The 19774-nt window shown below is 39.7% G+C and overlaps 1 long non-coding RNA gene across 5 annotated transcripts in view; it reads right to left on the minus strand.

The window, feature by feature from the left end:
- The window catches only part of LOC102550644 (uncharacterized), a 186537-nt gene that overhangs the window by 123875 nt on the left and 42888 nt on the right, over window positions 1-19774 (minus strand). For 3 of the 5 annotated variants that reach the window (XR_015686382.1, XR_015686383.1, XR_015686386.1), the window contains 3 exons: window positions 19605-19759; window positions 15155-15501; window positions 14490-14674 (listed from right to left, as the gene is read on the minus strand). This is a non-coding gene — a long non-coding RNA (uncharacterized LOC102550644). The remainder of the gene's footprint in view (window positions 1-14489; window positions 14675-15154; window positions 15502-19604; window positions 19760-19774) is intronic. The other 2 variants (XR_015686384.1, XR_015686385.1) reach the window with 2 other exon arrangements.

The raw sequence follows: 19774 nt of genomic DNA on the forward strand, positions 1-19774 counted from the left end.
ATTCTGCAAGCTATTCCATAAAATAGAAACAGAAGGAAAACTACCTAATTCATTTTATGAAGCCACAATTACTCTGATACCTAAACCACCGAACAGCCCAACCCCCCCCCAAAAAAGAACTTCAGACCAATTTCACTTATGAATATTGATGCAAAAATACTCAATAAAATTCTTGCAAACCATCATTCACAATGATCAAGTAGGCTTCATCCCAGGGATGCAAGATTGGCTCAATATACAAAAATCCATTAATATAATCTACTATATAAACAAAGTCAAAGGGGAAAAAATCACATGATCACCTCTTTAGATGCAGAAAAACCATTTGAGAAAATACAACAACACTTCATGTTAAAAGTATTGGAAAGATCAGGAATCCAAGGCCCATACCTAAACATAATAAAAGCAATTTACTGCAAACCAATAGCCAATATCAAATTAAATGGAGAGATACTTGAAGCAATCCCACTAAAATTGGGGACAAGACAAGGATACCCACTCTCTCCATATCTATTCAATATAGTAATTGAAGGGCTAGCTAGAAGAATAAGACAACAAAAGAGATCAAGGGAATACAAATTGGCAAAGAAGAAATAAAGGTATCACTATTTGCAGATAGACATGATAATATACATAAGCAACCCCAAAAATTCTACCAGAGATCTTCTCCAGCTGATAAACAACTTCAGCAAAGGGGCCAGATATAAAATTAATTCAAATAAATCAGTAACCTTTCTTTATACAAATGATAAACAGGCTGAGAAAGAAATTAGGGAAACAAGTCACTTCACAATAGCCACAGATAATATAAAATATCTCAACATAAAACCAGATACACTGAATCTAATAGAAGAGAAAGTGAGAAAGAGTCTTGAACTCATTGACCCAGGAGGAAATTTTTTAAACAGAACTCCAATGGCTCACACTTTAAGATAAAAAATTGATAAATGGAACCTCATGAAACTGAAAAGCTTCTGTAAGACAAAGGTCATAGTCAATAAGACAAATCAGCAACCTACATATTGGGATAACAACTTCACTAACTCCACATCTGATAGAGAGCTAACATCCAAAGTATATAAAGAACTCAAGAAGCTAACAACAAAAATACCAAACAACTTTTTCTTTCTTAAACAAACACCCCATAAAGCCACATTTGTGTTAGCCAACTACTCCTGAGCATGGGGTCTGCCTGGAGTATGGTTAATAAACCAAGTGTCAGTCCATTGAAGAAAGCCAACGAGGCCCCTCCCAACAGCTATTAGTTGCAGAAGCTCCTTGACTAGGAGTGGGATGTTGTGATTAGTTCCCCTTCTCAGTACTGGGATTTTGTCTTGCACAATCTCTGAGTTCATATGTGAATCAGCTCTGGTTCTTCAAGAAAACAGTTTCCTTGATGTTGTCCACCACCTAACATCTCTTTCCCTCTGTTTCTACATAGGTCCCTAAGCCTTGAGGAAAGGAGCTTCATGAATATATCCCATGCAGACCTGAATGCTCCAAAATCTCTCACTCTCTGCATATATCTCTCACTGTCTGCATATATCTCTCACTTTCTGCATATATTTCTCAGTCTCTGCATATATCTCTCACTCTCTGCATATATCTCTCAGTCTCTGCATATATCCTGTCATAGGTCTCTGTGTTATACCACCTTCTACAAGAAGAAACCTCTCTAATGAGGTCTGAGAGATGAAATTGATCTAAGGGTACGGTGCTGTTTTTTGGAGTTATTTTTTAAATTGCTGTTTATTTAGCAGAATAAAAGTTTTCCTCTAGGCCCATGACCTATCTAGTCTCAAGTTCCTGACCTCATTAGTTTCCAGAATAGGTTTCACCTCATGGAGCCAGTTCCAAATATAATTGAAAAATGACTGCCCATATATAGCACTATCTCTGGCACTATGATCACTAGTCAGTGGGGCAAAGCATCCTCTTGGGTATCACCTTCCCAGAGAATCTTATCTTGCTTCCCATTCATATCTCTGCAAGGCACCTTACCATCCTCAACATGGCATGTAAAGGAGATAGTTATTTCTCTTGCAAACATAGTTTCAGTGTAGTTTAATTTAAGTTTGTTATTACACTATTCAAATATCCATCTTACCAGATGAGGGATAGAAATGGTAGGGAGGAAAATCATGCTTTAGTAGATACTAGGAATACTGTTCGTTTTGCATCAAAATTAACTGAATACATGAAACTGTAGAGGCGTTTATAAATACATCTAGCTCCAATTTGCAAGCTGTACTGTCTTCTTTTTTTTTTTTTTTATTAACTTGAGTATTTCTTATATACATTTCAAGTGTTATTCCCTTTCCCGGTTTCCGGACAAACATCACCCTCCCCCCTCCCCTTCCTTATGGGTGTTCCCCTCCCAAACCTCCCCCCATTGCCACCCTCCCCGCATAGTCTAGTTCACTGGGGGTTCAGTCTTAGCAGGACCCAGGGCTTCCCCTTCCACTGGTGCTCTTACTAGGATATTCATTGCTACCTATGGGGACAGAGTCCAGGGTCAGTCCATGTATAGTCTTTAGGTAGTGGCTTAGTCCCTGGAAGCTCTGGTTGCTTGACATTGTTGTACTTTTGGGGTCTCGAGCACCTTCAAGCTCTTCCAGTTCTTTCTCTGATTCCTTCAACGGGGGACCTATTCTCAGTTCAGTGGTTTGCTGCTGGCATTCGCCTCTGTATTTGCTGTATTCTGGCTGTGTCTCTCAGGAGCGATCTACATCCGGCTCCTGTCGGTCTGCACTTCTTTGCTTCATCCATCTTGTCTAATTGGGTGGCTGTATATGTATGGGCCACCTGTGGGGCAGGCTCTGAATGGGTGTTCCTTCAGTCTCTGTTTTAATCTTTGCCTCTCCCTTCCCTGCCAAGGGTATTCTTTTTCCTCATTTAAAGAAGGAGTGAAGCATTCACATTTTGATCATCCGTCTTGAGTTTCCTTTGTTCTAGGGATCTAGGGTAATTCAAGCATTTGGGCTAATAGCCACTAAGGTGCACTGGGTAATATCTGGTATGCCTTCAGGTGCACAAGACTGAAGAACAATGGATCTTACACATTGTGAGAGTGACTCTACCCCAGGAACTGCCATTAACCCCGGGAACATGAGCAATGTGGCACTAGGAATCTTACTTTCCCTGACAGCCCATATCTGTGCTTAAAAAAATAATCAAAATAACTAGATGTATATATGCAATATAATTATACATAAAATATAATTACATATATATGATATATATGTACACACACACAATTACCAAAGAATACATCAAAAAATTTTCCTTAGAAGCAGAGCTAACCTAAGAGGTCATCAAAAAGATGCTGACAAAGAAAGAATTCAATAATAACACAAGCCGCACAGTGTCTCGCACAGTACAGTACTCATGAGACAAGTGTGTCACTAGAACCACTCGCATCTAACATTACATAAGAAGACAGGGACTCAATGATGGCACCCAAAATGCTGACCAAGGGAGGAAGAATTTTAAAAAGTGTTCTGCAATCTCCAAGAAAATCTCAAAGTAAATTAATTATTTACTTTTATATGCAAATGTGAAATGAAGAGAAGGGAAAAAAATCTGAGATGGTATTGTAACGCTGAGAAAAGCCTGAGTTTCAAAATAGCTTTTGTTTCATAATAGCAAGGAAGGAGATAAGCATTTCCCATGCTTGTGGAGAAGTACTTTTCAGGTGCCATTGCCAGATTAGGTCAATCAATGATTGTTAGCATATGTTTTAATGTCCAAAACCTAGGAACTGATTTTATGCCAAGGAAATCAGGGTGTAGACAAAAGAAATGCAAGGAATTCAGCCTCACCTTTTAGTGTCTCTGAGAAACGACTTCCTGCAAAAAAATATTTGTATTAAAGTTGGAAACTTATTTTAACTAGAGTGTGTAGGTGGTAAATCAAGCAACCCCAGGGGCTGAGCACAGGAAATGTGCTCAAGAAGGGAAAGGATTCCAGACACTGGCTACTTGCTGGTTACTTCCTGGTTAGGAAGTGATGCTCATGAACCTTTAGATTCTGTTTGGGCTCCTGTTGAGTGGATGGATGAGAATAGAGTGAAAGGAGAGTAGGCTGAGGATTCTCTCCCTCCTCCCCCTACTACAGTCTCTTTTCAAACTCCACATACAAGCTCTCTCCAGTTCGATGTAGATCTTTCATTGCATAGATAATGGTATCTGGGTCCTGGAAAAATGTTTAGACTCTATTTATCTTTCCAAATGTTATTTCTCATCTCCCTCTGTGTTTATTTCCCTGCTTTTACACAATGCCCTATTGTCTTCCCAAACAAAGTAATTGGGCCAAAGTCTAATTTATCAGTGATGTCTGCTAACCTCCCTCTTGTACCCTACTATATCAGACTCCTGACTTCTAGCCATGATAGAATGTACTGTTCAACCTACAAGCTAAATAAACCCTTTCTCCTTAAAGTTACTCATTTCAGGCATTTTGTCCCAGCTACAGGAATAGTAACAAATTCAATTTGCTAGTACACTTAATTCCCAGGACAAGGTTAAAGCTAACTTTGCAAACATTGCAGTCAGCCTTTCAGATTCACCATTAATCGCCTCCTTCCTTCCCATAATCCAGTTCATAAACTCCACCCCACCACGTACCTTGCTTTCTTTTCTGCACTGAATAACACACATAATTCACTTTCTCCAGAATAGCCTGCTTTGCATTCCTCACTTAATTGACTCATCTCCATGATCATGTCCAATAAAAAATAATCTTCCCTAGGGATTAGGGCAGATATATGAATCTTCCTGGGAAAAAGAAATAGAACAGATTTTATGGATAAACTGGGGACAGGGTGGAGATGGGAATGGTATGATCAGGTATGGAGGTGGAGAGAAGATGGGGTTGAGGGGGAAGTTGGAAAAGAGACAGCTAGAATTGAAGGGCATTTGAGGCGTGATGTGGAAGCTTAGTGCAGTGGAAACTTCCTACAATATACAAAGGTGATCCTAATGAAGTCTCCAAATAGTGAGGGAGACAAAGTCCCTACTAGCTATCTCTTCCAGTACTAGGACTGGGTTATATCCAGTTGAATCGTTGGCCAAAAGAAATCATCACACAACCCAAGGTGTTGTCAAGGCAATATGTTGCCCTCTACAAACTAACAGCAAATCCCCATTGTTGAAGATAAAACCCATGCAACCTATTGAACATGGTAAGGCCAAGCTGTTACCTACATAAAACTTTCACCCTCATGTTCTAGTATCTTTGGTACAGCAAACTACTCTACAGATTAACAAAAGAGAAACATAAACACCAAAAACAGCCACAAAATCTTCATCTACAATGGTGTCCTGCCTACAAAATATGCTACAGCAATGGTGGCACATTTCTCATGAGTCTAACAAACAAAAGTCTGATTTGAAATAAGACCCACTCCATGAGATGAAATCTATACCTAACATTGTTTGGGTGACCAAGAATCAGAGATTAGATATCCCAGAGTCTTAGAGTAACACCAAATACTACTGTTCTAAAAAAAAACTAAATAACTAATAAAATGAATCATAATGATATTCTGTTATACTCATCAGATCAGTGCCTTACTCAGCTATCATCATAGAGGTTTGTCCTGCAGCATAGGAGAAAACCCAGAGCTAGATGTTGTCAGGGAGAGAGAGAGAGAGAGAGAGAGAGAGAGAGAGAGAGAGAGAGAGAGAGAGAGACAGAGAGAGAGACAGAGAGAGAGACAGAGAGAGACAGAGAGAGAGAGAGACAGAGAGAGAGAGAGAGAGAGAGAGAGAGAGAGAGAGAGAGAGAGAGAGAGAGAGAGAGAGGAGAGAGAGAGAGGAAGGAGAGAGGGCTTGGAACACAGCTGTGAGTGGGACGTCTCCATCAAATATTTCCCCTCAGAGCTCAGGGAACTCTTGGAAGAGGAGGTTGAAGCAGTATGGAAACGAGAGGAGATGGCAGACATCGGGAAAACAATTCCTTCTAAATCAACTGAGCAAAGTTCACATACACTCAGAGATTGATGCAGCAAGTGCAAGGCCTACACAGGTGTATACCAGATCATTCATTCATATATATATATATATGTATATATACATATATATATACATACATACATATATACACATATATACATATATACACACATATATACATATACATATATATATATTTCAGTTTAGTATTTTTCTTGGACTCCTGAGTATATGAATGTGTGTGTCTCTAACTCTTGTGAATGTTCTTGGGACTCCTTTCCTTCTGTTGATTTGTGCTATCTAACCTTACTCTTATGGTTTTTGTTTTATCTTATTATATTTTATTTTGTGGTTATGTTGGTATCTTTTCTAATGAGACACAGAAAGGAAGTGGATGCAGAAGAAAGGGAATGTGGGGAGAAATCGAGAGGAGTAGAGGGAGGGGAAACTATAATCAGGATATATTGTTTGGGAAATGAATCAATTTTTAATGAAGGGAAGAGGGAGTCTTCCTTAAGCCTCCAAGTTGGTTGCACAGTGCCTTCTAGAGCCCTTCATAATGCCATGGCATCTTGGAAGGTTTACACCATCATCTTAACAAATTCATCTGGAAACTAAGTCTAGGCAGTATGCCTGTGAGGAAGTGTCTAGATCAGCTTAGTCTATGCATGTCTGCCGGGAATTATCTAGATTAGGTTAACTGAGGTTGGAAGATTCAGCTTAACTGTGGAAGTCACTAGCTGCTCAGGTCCTAGACTGAATAGAAAGGTGAAATAAGCATATCAGGATCATTTGTCACTATCCACTTCCTGACTGTGGATGCAGTGTCACCCGCTACCTCATGGCCTTGTCACCATGACTTGTACTGTGATGAACTGTATCCCTCCTTGAACTGTGAAACAAAATAAATACTGTCTTAATTAAGTTGCTTTTGTTCACACAGAAACACAACTCTAATCTCAAAGGGAACAAAGAGATAGTTTATTCTGGAACCAAATCAGTGACCATGGCCTTGGGGACACATATTGAAATCACCCCAAATCCCAAGTTCAAAAGGAAAGGCAGTGTCATCAAGTTTTACTGGTAGCAGAAAAAAGAATCGAGACGCTTTTCAAATACCATTGTAGAAGCATCAGTGAAGCTCTCGGCAGGATAGTCAGGGGTCTGCTAAGTTAGTCCATCTCAAACACTCTGCCTGCTGCTCACAAGGGTGTTAGATCAGACACAGGGGTGGAAAAGAAGTGACGTTAAGGAGAGCTAACATGTAGCACAGAATAAATTGCAATTTGACTCTCAACCTGCAACAACCCAAACTCTCAAGGATCTTGAAAATACTTTTCTCTTTTAATTTAAGTTTTCGCTCTTTATATACCTTACACCTTCAACTGCACTTTCGTCTCCCTCCACTCTTTGCAGTCTCTCTCCCTACCTCCCCTCTCTGCTAGATCTACTCCGCCAATTTCCCTAAAGGAAAAAGGCAGGCCTCCCAGGGATATTTAACTAAAAATGACATAACAAATTACAATAAGACTAAGCACAAACTCTCATATCAATGCTGGACAAGGTGAGCCAGTAGTAGGGAAAAGGTCCCAAAGTGTGGAAGAAGCAGAGACAGCATTTGCTCATGCTTTTAGGAGTCCCACAGGAAGCCAAACTACACAACTATAACCTTTATGCAGAGGGCCTAACTCAGACCTGTACATGGCACTTGATTATCATTTCTATCTCTGTGAACCTCTATGAGCCCTGCTTAATTGATTCTATGGGTCTTGTTTTCCTGAGGTCTTTAACCCCTCTGGCTCCTAGAATCCTTCTTCTTCATCCTTTTTCTGGGTTCCACTGGCTTCCGCTAGTATTTGGCAGTGAATCTCTGTATCTGCGCCCATCAGTTGCTGGATGGTGTCTCCTTAGTGATAATTGGGCTAGGCACCAATGGTTGAGGAACCCTTTAAAGGAATGTTCAACATCAGGGAAATGCAAACTGAAATTATTTTGAGATTCCATCTCATAGCTGTCGGAACGGATAAGATCAAAACCACAAGTGACAGCTCATGCAAGTGAGGATATGGATAAAGGGGCACACTTCACCACTGCCGGTGGGAAAGAAAACTGACACAGTTAATATAGAAATAAAATGGAGGATCCTCAGAAAATGGAGACTCTATCTTCCTCTAGAACCAGCAACACCACTCTTGGCATACACCCAAAGGATGCCCTATACTCCCACAAGAACACTTGCTCAACTATGATCATAAATGCTTTTTCATAATAGCCAGAAACTGGAAACAACCTAGATGTCCCTCAATCAAAGAACGGATAAAGAAAATGTGGTGCAGTTACACACAATGGAGAATTACTCAGCTATTAAGAAGCAAAAGCATCATGAGATTTGTAAGCAACAAAACAGAACTAAAAAAAAAAATCATCCTGAGAAAAGTAAGCCAGACCCAGAAAGACAAACATGGGATGTACTCACAAATGGATATTAACTACAAAATAAAAGACAGTCATGCTATAATCCACAGATCCAGAGAGGCTTAGTAACAAGAAGGATTCAAGGGTGGGACACATGGATCTTCCTGGAAATGGGAAATAGATTGTGCAGGTAGACTGAGGACAGATGGGGATGGAAACAGGAGGCTTCAAGTTGTGAGGGATATAGAGGGAAGAAAGGAAGAGAGAACTGGAATTGGGGAGCATGTAGGGAGTGTTGTAGAAACCTATGGCAATGGAAACTCCTTAGAATCAACACTATGGACCCTAGCAATGTTTCCTAGTAATGTGGGATATGAATCCTGAACCAGCCACCATCTATAATAAGGTAAGGCTTTCAGAAGTGGGATTGGAATATTAACCCAGACACAAAACCTTTGACCTACAACACATCCTGCCTGCAATACATCCTGGGGTAATGGTGGCCCAGAACTTACTGGAGTGGCCAACCAATGACTAGTGCAACTAGAGACCCTTGCCGTGAGAGGAAGCCCTAGCCTGATACTGTGTAAATAGCCAGGAAGCAGAGGCTAGTCAGCCCAGAGACCAAGGATAGAACCAAATAAAACTGCCAAAAACAGGCATTGAAATGAATGCTAATGATAGTATAATATAATCTTTAAAGTTCTAGTCAGCTAATCAGCCTTGAAGGAGGTTCAGTAAAAGGTTCAGTTCTTTCGTACTTTGTCTGGGCATTCTGTCACAGTAAAAAGCAAATAATTTACATGGTATGTTTCTTTAACAGCCCCTAGAATTGTTTTCTAATGCTCTGTCGTGGAATCTTTCTCCTTCTCTTGGAATGCGTTTTTAGCATGTAGGTGAGGGTTGGAGTCTGAGAGATTGCAGGTGAGAGGTTGAAGGGAGTCTCTGATGTGTCACTGGGGTAACAGTCCATAATGCCATGTTTAGAGAGAACATCAGTAAAACAAAGCCAAAAGGCGATGTTAAACATCTAAGAGATGTGAATAGAAAGGGTTTTACCAGAAAGCCATGGAATACTAAAACATATTAGCACATACAGAGGTAACAGCAATAGAAGAGAGAGCCACAACCTAGCATTTAGAACCATGCTGCTATATGCATATGTGAGTATTCCAAAGGCACAGTCTGCCTGGAGCACAGAAGCTCACGTCCTCTGTGAGTCCAATGTCTTTTAGTCATCACTTCTCTATGGGTGATGGAATACTACTGAGATGATGTACCATTCAAGACATTGCAGTACATAAGTCACATAAAGCCATTCATCCTACAGAGAGCTTTCTCAGGAGGCTCCCTTAATCCCAAAGTAACATCGGATCCCCCAGAAGTTAACCTTCAGAGCGGTTCCTTAATGTTCTGGAATGTCTGATTCCAAATGTTCAATGACAAGTAGAAAATGACATGGCATATGTGTCAAAGTCTCCTAGAATGAACCTGTAACACCACTAATGAGGGAGGGGGACAAAAGAACTTTTGGATAAATTAAATGGTTAATTGTTTTCGAGACTCTTGGTCCAAACAGGGAAATGCCTCTTCAGAATGGACTTCATCCTTTGAGGATACATCTGTATAAGAGAAGCAGGGCAAGGATGTATGACTCAGAAATTCCACTCCCTGGAAGTCGACATTTTTTTCCTCTTAGCTGGGCTCATGGCCAGTGTAGCCGCAACCTTAATAGACTCAGTGGAACTGCGAGTTGTTTGACCTCAGGAGGATAATCATAAAGATAAGTTGAAAATAGCAGGAGATAACTGGCCCTAATGTGATGTGGATGGATACAAATGGGAAATTGAATCTAAAAACTGGTAAGAAGATGCCGTAAGTGTGAAGTGTGAAGTGTGTAGATTTGGTTCCTATAAGTGAAACCACAGACTTGGGAGGGAAGAAAGATCTAGAATGTCTTAGACAAATAATTATACGTAGAACCATCCTGGAAAGCATGTTTGTTTTTACCTATAATCCTAACACTCAAGAACCCAAGGCAGGCCAGCATAGGGACCATGGTAAGACCCTAGCTGAAATCACAAAACAAAACAAAATGGTGGAGTCAACCAAACAAGAAACTGGCTAGGGAGATAGATTAATAGGTGGCATCTCTGTAACCTAGCACTAGGAGATAGAGGCAGGAGAGACTTTGGCCAAAATAGTCCAGATGAAGCCGCAAATTCAAAATTCAGTGAGAGACCCTACCTCAAAAAACAAGGTAGACAATGCTGGATAAATCAACCTCTGTCCTGGACACTTGCAGCACAGGTAAGTTCCCTGACGCACATATAACCAAACACACACACACACACACACACACACACACACACACACACACACACACACACACACAGAGGGCCAGAGACACAGCTAATGAAATGAAAGAGCTACAGAGTTTTCTACCACAAAAGTGGCAGAATTTACAACCCTTCCAAATTTTTCCAGGCTCTGCTTATTGCTAATTCCTGATGCACTGCCACGTCTCTCTGATGTAAACTAGACTGCCTGAACTTGACCCAACCCATTTAATCTTGAATTTTAACAGAGTTTTAGATACTTTTTTCTTAGAAAAAATCTCCATATTTGGTCTCATTCAAAATCACATCTGTAGGGAGAATACAAGCCTTAGCTAAACACATCAGGTAGGTTTGAGTAACTTTGTCTTCCTATACAGATATAGTAAATAAGAAGCCATGTTTGAAAACCCAGTATTTCCTTCATATAAGCTGTTATGGAGGTTTTTTAATCCAGCAACATGGCTGCTCTGACAAGGGTTCATATTCAAAGACCTTCTAGGTCTATGTGAGCCAACTGGGATACAGACACTCTCTGTGGGACAACCAGCCATGCCAGGAAACTTGGTAAGGTTGAGTGGGTCCTCCTAGCACCCAGACACCCACATGAGACTGTAGGTGTCTCCCTGCTTCCTATTAGCTTTCTGGCCCAGAACATATGACCACATTCCCCACAACAGTCACTTAGCCCAAAGCAGAGTTCTTCATGCTAATGAGGTATTTAGAGGCCCTGAGGGTTTAGTCAGTAAGCTTCCCTTCCTTCCCTGACATTCCTTCCTGCATAAGGTATTTCATCTCTGGTCCACCCTGAGGAGTTGGTATGCACCCATTTTCCACAATGAACAATCAGTAAAGAATCTGGAAGCAAGGACTGTCTCTCTTATTAAGAACCATCATGGGGGACATGGAGAACACCTTCACCTATAAAGCTACTGCCTAAGCTTCCTGCAGAAGGTCCCCCGGGCTCCCAGACAACTACCACAAAGCTAACAATTTTCACCAATGAGCTAAGCTGGAGTTCCACATTCCCCTGGCCCTGGGCTCCTCAACATCCTCAATCTGTGGGCTCCCAACTCCATTCCAAATTCCCCTTGACCCAGGGGTGCCTGGATCTCTAGGAGTTTTGGAGCCACTGGCCTTGGGGTCCTCATTGCAGGCCTAGGGACCCCTGACCTTCATTCTGACTCTTCTGTGTGGCACCCCAGCAGTAACTGGATGCCTGAGAGTCATCCCACCCTGTTTTCCCATCCTGTCCCACCCCCGATTGGTGTTTCAGTGCTTCCCTAAAGCCCAGCACTGGACAGTGGCAGTGCAGAGTGAACACAGCCCAGGATTTCCACATTCCAAGTCCAAGCTGTATGCTTCACACCCCAGTGGGAGGTGAGAACGGGGACCTACAAGCTCTGGTATGATCTGTCTGGAATTCAGGCCCACCTTTATTATACACCTTTAATATCTAACACTGAAGGTAAGGCTAGTTTGTACAAGGAAGCAGCCATGTTTGAAAGTGAAATCTAATTAAGGGGCAGACAAAGTGACAAATCAGAGAAAGATATGACAGACTGAATCAGAGAGAGGATACGCCTAGCTTTCATAAGGACAAGAACGAGAGGATACTTAAGAGCAGGGCAGAAAGAAAGAAGTTTGTTCATAAGTTCAGTTGAGTTCAGGCAACCAGTTCAGTTCAGTTCAGTTCAGTTCAGTTCAGTTCAGTTCAGTTCAGTTCAGTTCAGTTCAGTTCAGTTGCTCAGTTCAGTTCCATTGAGTGCAACTCAGTGAGTTTAAGGAGTTGAGTTTTCATTCATTGAGTTTGTTCATAAGTTCATGGAGAAGTAGTTAAAGTCAGAGCATTAGAAGGAGCCAGAAGATTAGTACAAATTATCTGAGTTAGTTTGAGGCCAAGCAGAGCAATCCAGTGAGAAGCCAAGAGAAGCCAATTTGAGTCAGTCAGCTTGGAAGATTAAATTGTATGGAGTCTAGAAGCTTCCAGGACTAGGCCCCGGGATAGTTAGAACAGAGAAGGAAATGCTCTAGGTTCCAACCAAGCCATGTATCTGTTCAGTTTGAGCATAACTCTCATCTTATTCCATCATCTGAGGAAAATAACAGTGACATTTACATGCTGTCTTTTTTTCCCCCCACTGTCTTGTCTTTTTTTTACTTATTCTTAAGTTTCATGTAGGAGTGTTGTGGCTTTCACATTAAATTGTTTGTTCATTGACCAATGCTTTAACCTAAAGATTAGATCACACCTCAAATGCAATTTTCTGATGTTAGATTGAAAATGGAAAGACTATTTCTCAACAGATTTTAAGTCCAGTAATAGAGAGAAACAATTATCTAAGCTTTTGGTAGCTAAACTTAAATGACACAAACTATAAATAGATTTTTAAAGCCTTGTTCTTCCTACAAAGAGTCCTACATATATTCATGTTTTATTTATTAGTAGTTTTGAAATTTTCTCTCAGCTCCTGGGATTAAGTATTTTCTAGATTTTGTGGATGATCCTGAAAAACATCTCCCATGAATCATTGTTTTAAAACAGAATGCTGAAGACAGACTCTATAAAACTCTTTAGCTAAAGCCCCAAACCAATTAAATTCATTTCTACCATCAGCCCATGTGTTTCCACTAATGTTGCTCACTTTCCTCTTCAATAGTTTGATATCAACAACCTCAGTCTAAAGAGTCTAAGTGAAGAAAAAAATACAATATAGATAAACAAATTCAGTAAAATCTGCAGAACATTTGTCTTCTCTTGTGTGTTTCAGAAATATATATAATCCATGCAGTTATTGATAAATAATATAAAGAATATATATATATATATTTGATGGGTTTATTTTCTTGGAAGAATGTATTAATTAATTGCCAATGCCTTTAGCTCTATCATCAGACTCTAAAAAGATACTCTAATTAGCAAGTAGGAGAGACTTTTCTGGAACCTCTTATAGTTATTTTCTTGTTAAGATGGTTCTGTTTGTTCTCTACTGTAACTCTGAGAAGTGATCCACACTGAATTACAAAACACAGTTACTCAGGCCATGACTCATTACCTTTCCAAATGCAGTTATATCTACATTTTGATCCATCTATGTTCACATCTTTATCCTGGTCTCCATTCTATCCCTCCATCTTCACCTCTATGTCTGCCCCCATTTTCATCTATTTTGATCTCTACCTTCACTTCCATACCCATCTCTGTCTATCCCTCTTCAATATCTTTTTTCTCTTGCTTCTTTCTGGTCAGGTTTGTTCTTGTCTATAAAAGAGTTTCCTTCAGGTGGCCAGAAATATGGTCACCAGTCCTTAATTGCAGGAATACATTATTTCCAAATTTGATTTCTGGCACATTCAATTTATTATTTATATTTACCTATCAAATCCATGCAGTTATCGATAAATAACATAAAGTTGGATTTCCTTAGTTTCCTTTTCAAATCCTTCCTCTAACTGTTAGATGGGGTTATTTTCTTATTTCTAATGCTATTCATTTTTACCATCTCTTGAATCATGTCCAGCCCACAAAATTTGGGGGTTTTATGAAAAATAATTCACATATATACTAATTATTCTCCATTTATTTTTGTTCCTAATATTTTCATTTTCCCATTTTTGTACATATTAGATATTTGTTCTCTCCTTTCTGAAACTCTGAAAATCTAAATTCTAAAATTCTTAAAAAAAATCTAAGTAAGACTGAAGTTTTCTGTTTTCCAACATCTTTGGCCACATTATGCAAACCATGATATATAACATACTTACTGTTCATTTATACACTTACTGTTTAAATCTTCATTCCGTCTTTAGCCAAGGGTTTTCCTAAGAAGTATCATCCAAGTTTCCAAATAAATGTTTCAGGGCTGGGGATGTGGTTTTCTGGTAGATGGCACTTCCTTAGTGTTTTTGAAGCCTTGGCTTTGATCTCCAAGCCTACCAATGAATAAGTGGCCCTCTTCTGTCTCACATCTGATATGAAATTATTTTAAAAAAGAGTATTGGCATATTTTAATTACAAAGTTTAAATTTTATTGTATTAGTATTGTTATAAATATAGTGTTTATGAGATGTTCTTCATGTACAACTTTAAACATGCCTTTCTGGTTACTATAGCTCAAGAAGTTGGGAAAGACCACTCATCCCCTTTTAATTATGCACACATAATCAAAGTGTTTTATTCTTAGAATCCCATAAAGCAGTTTTTGCTAGTGCTTACTATTTGAAAATTGTGGTGATCCTTCTCATTACTCTTGTCTTTCTTGCTTCTTTATATCTTGGCTACTTTATATAACATTTTCTTTAAATAATATTTTTACTGATATTTTTTAAAATTTCACACCATACACCTCATCACACTTTCCAGTCCTTCCATGGCTCCCCGTTGGGCCCCCCAAATAGACTAATTATTAAACAACAACAATAATCCAATCGTGCTGTCCATATACTCACTGGAGAATGATCAAACTCCCTGGGGTCAGCATCCTAAAGAAAACTGAGTCCTTCTCCACCTCAGTCCCTCCCAGATGCCATCAATGGTGGAAAGCTACCATTTAGCATCTTTATCACAATTTTGAAGAGTTCTCTCCGATGACTTTCATTTTAGGGTGTTATTTTGGGGTGGGGTAGTCACAGAACTCTTCTATGTCCTCTTTCTCAACTGCAGTCACTGATATCACTGCCAAAGTAGCTTCCTTGCTCTTTGTGTTCAGTAGGAGCATCGGGCATGCGCTTTCTCATGGCCTCAAGCGGAGGCACAGGCCATTTCCATCAATATGGCACTCTATGGCAGCCAGGTCCTGTGGACATTAACATAGATTCAGGCTGCAGCATAAACCATAGACATTCACATGGTCTATGGTGATAACTCCAGGCATACACATCAATGCAGACCCCAGCTACCGTAAGACCTTGAAACCTAGCCTTGGCCAGCAGCAGCAGCATGGACTTGGACATCACCATGACCTCAGGTGGCAGAGCATGCTACTCACATCAGCCTGGCCCCGAGCCACATCAGGACCACTGTCCCACACTTAGCCCTCCACAGCATATTGGAGCACCATAGAGACCACTGTGGTCCCTAGAGGAGGTCCAATTCAGAGTGTGACCCATTCCTTATCTCAGGCCTTGGTCACTGCCCAGAGCTGGTTGCTGAGTCTCCATTGGCATACCGCCAGGCCTCTGCATAGCTCCCCACAGAGCACACTGGACAACTATATGCTCCACTGTTGACCCCTGCCCTCTTTCACTCTCGTCACTACCCCTCTCTAGAGTGCACACACTGCTCTGCGCTTCCATTTTTCCACCACACATTCACTCATCTTAGTGGTGCCACCCGCCGTCAAGATGAGGCAGGAGGGCTGTCTATATGATGAATTTAAAGTGTGCTACTATTTTGGTAGGTTGTACTGTTTTGTCCATAGCAGTTCTTCTAGACTGTTACTATGCCCATTATTTCTGTTTCACTGGATACGAATATCTTTATACTCTATTTTATTGATTCTTATCTGACAAGTACTTTTAACCTTTAACCGTTTTTTTAAAGTTTCTTCTACCTTTGGTTTCTTCCTTATTTATCTTGAGATATTATTTTATTGTCATGCTATCGTAAACATTTCTAAAACAATCAATGGTTAATTTTTACAGGGTTTTGTTTTCTCTATTGGATCTATTTCCTCCGTTTAGTTTTTCTCAACTACTTGGTGATCTATTATATACTGAGAAATCTCAAATTTGATTTTGTGCAGTTGTTGGCATTTATAACAGAATTGCACAAACAATTCTCATGCAAGGAAGATGATTTGTGTTACCAGGTAGGATGCAGAATGAGAGAGCTATTGACTAATCTGATCTGGGTTTAAGGGCCTCCACTGCTTACAGGATCTCTGTCTGTCTGTCTATCTGTCTATCATCCATGTATCGATGTAACTATTTATCTTCCATCTATCTATGTATCTATGTATCTATGAATCTATCTATCTATGTATCTATCTATGTATCTATCTATGTATCTATCTATGTATCTATGTATCTATCTATCTATCTATCTATCTATCTATCTATCTATCTATCTATCCATCCATTCCCTACCCTGAAATGTTCATTCAACACAAGCATAGAAAAGAAAAGAGAACTAGCTCACCCATGTGAAGTTATTTCTCACCGTTACATCTCACCACTATTCTCACCTCAATTCACTGTTATATTTCACCATTATATCTCACAGGACAACTTACCATTCTGCTTCTGCATGTGCAGATCTGTTTTTCAGTGTAAAATGATAGCTTCATTACTTCCAAAACTTTCTTTAGTTTCTGCACAATATTAAGAAATGCAACCTTATTCTAGTTCTGTTTGTCTCAGACCACTTCAGTTACTTCTGTTAGCCCATATGTGTGTGTGTATGTACACTTATATGTATTCAATGCATATATGCATATATACATGTAAATATATATACATACATAGATACATATATTTGTATTCATGATGTAAATACTCCTGTTTTATTCTTAGTCCACATTGGTAGAAACCAGAGAGCAGAGGGAACAGAACTGTGACCCTTCAGTGAAAGTAGCACATGGAATCTGTCTTAGTCTCCCTCTGTCCATCATATGAGGAAATCCGTTATAAGCAAATGACTCTTTGGTCTCTGTGGAAGCAAGGAGTAGGTGTGAAGCCTTATGTACCACATCAGGGCTACTGAGTCTTCTCTTTACAATCACACAGATTTAAGCAATTCACATCTTTCGTATCTTTTGCTGACGTGAATGTTTAAATGAAATATAAAATAAAGCTATTAAAAAGTCTTGGCTGGACATAGTGAACCATGCAGTCAGGATGAAGGGACAGGCATGATTCTGTGAGTTATGAGACAGAGAACAAGCTAGTGAGATCTTCCTCTAAAATTTGAAAGTTACAATGAGTTGTAAAAGAGAAAATAGTTTGTAAAGGCATAATTATTTAACCTTTCTGTATTTGATCATTGTTTAACACTAAGTCATCAGAATACCCTACTCTACTAAGTGGATGGTACACCTTACTACCTTAGATCCAATGTTTAGTTTCACTTGTGCCCACATTCAGTCATGTTTCTCTAAACCCTGGTTGTGCTGCTACGAAATATTTGCTGATTGCCAATGTGCTGTCAATCTTGTTTTGTCAGCATGGTGTGTGCCATGATAAACACTGGTCTCAGAGCTGATTCAAATGGATGGACCCATCCTCCCATGCATATAATGATTGGGTACTACTGAGGGTCCTGCCCTACGCCTCTATACCTCTCTAAATCCTGCTCATGCTTCAAGAACAAGCTCAAATGTCACCCATCCCACAGCCCTCTGGAAGGAGCTTCTCATCCTTGATTAAACTCATGCCATACTTCCTGGTACTCTAGTACTCTGCATCATGCCCCTTGTAATTATTTACATGTCTCTCTCATTATAAAAAAAGTAATGCCAGTTATGGTAAACTCAGATGTTGGTATCTGGTATCTAAGATTTATTTTATGAGTTGTTATCTGACCAGCACAATGACAAATGAATATTTTCTTTTATTGTTTCAAAACAAAATTACTAAGTATTTTTCCTGGGCCAGTCCCTAAATGTGACAAAAGTGGCTTCACTTCATTTGTAGTAACTGAGGTGCTTTGGGGACAATCTGGTGTTTATTTTGGCTCTGTTGACCTTTGAGGTATATCAAAGTAAGAACTGCTATTGCCAAAAGTTGTTGGTTGTGTGGTATTAATTTTTCCTGTTTGTAGAAATTTCCTGATAGGAGAGCTGTGATTTGATCTTCTTCCAGTATTGCTTTTTAAGATTGTGGCAATTCAGTACTAAAATATTTGACATTTCCTTCTTTCCTTCTGAGATAACGCTTCTGCCTTTTATCTAGTTGAATATGACACGCTTCCAATTTTTCCTATTTTCCTATTTAGTGTTAACTGCAGAAGTTTCAGGATTTTAAAAGCATAAATTATCTTCATTTGAATTACAGTTCTTACTTGGCCTTTAGGTAAACATTTTCTGAAAAACGCATTTCAGGAAAGAGATGTTGTGGTACACTTAAGTCAGCTTTTGAAAGTTCCATCGAAGAATGAGCTATGGGTTCATAAGTCCTAATTCTGAATTCATCAAGGCATGGCAGGATTGTCATGAATATTCTAATTTTAATATGCACAAGAGATGAAAAACTGGTATCATTTTCTCATCACAAAAAAAAAATTCATTATGAGCAGTACAGTGAAAAATCCTTATGTGCATCTTGCGAATCAACTTAATCGTTTCCCAGTTACTGAGGGATGATGCAGTCTTCCCCCTAACTAATCATGTTAGAAGATTTGGAATTGTTTTTCTTCAATTTTCCAAGCTGAACTTTGCTGCGTGAGACTCAGAGCACTTTCATTTCATAGCTCCAGGTTCTCTGTCACAAGGGCAAAGGCATTCTGTGGATGCATAAAGAAAAGTCCCTCTCACAAAAGCTTTACTCTGTGAAAGGGACAACACATGCCACATTTCTGAAAGAACTGAGATGTCTTACAAACTAAAGCTGGTAGTGTTTATCTGTCACTTCATAAAGCCTCAGTCATCTAATCACCAGCAGCAGCAAGAGGTCTAAATGAGGTGGGCTTATGTTTAGAAGAGAAATTCTTTTCTACATCTATGAGTACGAAGCCTGGAGCCTAGTGTTTGTTAGTTCCAAATGTCAGACATCTAGGGTGTGGTCCTTTGGAGCTTCTTTCTGCCAAGCCTAAGTAAGGAACGTAGGATGAGGCAGTGAAAAACTGAGTGTAACAGACATAATTGCCTCTTGTTGTCACTAGTCTTAGTGCCAGGTCTTTTGCACCCGTGCCATTCATTAGGAGCGGGACCAAGGACAGTGACATTTCTTCCATTAACCTCACCTGTGATCATCTGGACTTCTTTTCAATTTTCTGGCCAGCCTCCTTAAAGGACCAGCTCAACTCTTCTGATGGGATTGTAAACTACAGGTCACCATCCAGATCTGAGTTGTTGATCCTAGTTGCTTCAGAGTGAAGCCATTTGTCATTCAGTTTCACTGCAGAGACAAGAA

Source organism: Rattus norvegicus, chromosome 4, assembly GCF_021556685.1.
Source record: "Rattus norvegicus strain SHRSP/BbbUtx chromosome 4, alternate assembly SHRSP_T2T, whole genome shotgun sequence".
NCBI lineage: Eukaryota > Metazoa > Chordata > Mammalia > Rodentia > Muridae > Rattus > Rattus norvegicus.